This window comes from Nanorana parkeri, unplaced genomic scaffold, assembly GCF_000935625.1.
Source record: "Nanorana parkeri isolate BGI_ZX_2015 unplaced genomic scaffold, ASM93562v1 scaffold3193, whole genome shotgun sequence".
Taxonomy (NCBI): Eukaryota; Metazoa; Chordata; class Amphibia; order Anura; family Dicroglossidae; genus Nanorana; species Nanorana parkeri.
In genome coordinates this window covers 56080-56850 of record NW_017309461.1, presented here as the reverse complement: position 1 = coordinate 56850, position 771 = coordinate 56080, and the positions used below count along the sequence as shown (strand labels likewise).

The following is a 771-nucleotide window of genomic DNA, read 5'->3' as shown; positions in this document are numbered from 1 at the left end:
TGTTCAGGTCTGTAGATGATGTCGGGATCTTATTACCCATTTCCTTATTTCATCCAGTGCCTTCTACAACTGTCCTTCCTCAGGACCCCCGTCCCTCTCTTCTGTCTTCTACAACTGTCCCTCAGGACCCCCGTCCCTCTCTTCTGTCTTCTACAACTGTCCCTCAGGACCCCCGTCCCTCTCTTCTGTCTTCTACAATTTTCTCTCCTTACGACCCCCGTCCCTCTCTTCTACAACTGTCCCTCCTCAGGACCCCTATCCCTCTCACAACTGTCCTTCCTCAGGACCCCTATCCCTCTCTTCTACAACTGTCCCTCCTTAGGACCCCCGTCCCTCTCTTCTACAACTGTCCCTCCTCAGGACCCCCGTCCCTCTCTTCTGTCTTCTACAACTGTCCCTCCTCAGGACCCCATCCCTCTCTTCTACAACCGTCCTTCCTCAGGACCCCCGTCCCTCTCTTCTATCTTCTACAACCGTCCCTCCTCAGGACCCCCGTCCCTCTCTTCTACAACCGTCCCTCTCTTCTACAACTGTCCCAGAGATGGACGTTAAGCCAAGCCCAATATTTAGCGCAATGTAGCCACACCCACTCCCCGCTTGTTCACATAGCGTGTCCTTCTTTCTAAAGTTCTACATTTGGGAGGGATGTTCATCTGTAGACACCGGTGTGATGAATAGCTAATGTTTGACGGTTCATTTATGTGGAAAAAGTCATCAATTTCCATGGGGTGTACTTATTTTATCACATGACGGTAGATATATGTATGCACA

The 771-nt window shown here is 50.7% G+C and overlaps 1 long non-coding RNA gene across 2 annotated transcripts; it reads right to left on the bottom strand.

Moving 5' to 3' along the window:
• Nucleotides 1-64: 64 nt before the first annotated feature.
• LOC108802876 lies at nucleotides 65-462 on the bottom strand. Of its 2 annotated transcripts, XR_001942243.1 has the most exons (4): nucleotides 427-448; nucleotides 345-371; nucleotides 269-295; nucleotides 72-94 (listed from the first exon to the last, which is right to left on the bottom strand). It is a non-coding gene; the product is annotated as an uncharacterized LOC108802876 (long non-coding RNA). The 2 variants fall into 2 exon arrangements; XR_001942242.1 differs by lacking the exon at nucleotides 345-371 and having other exon boundaries at nucleotides 65-94; nucleotides 235-295; nucleotides 427-462.
• Nucleotides 463-771: the final 309 nt, after the last annotated feature.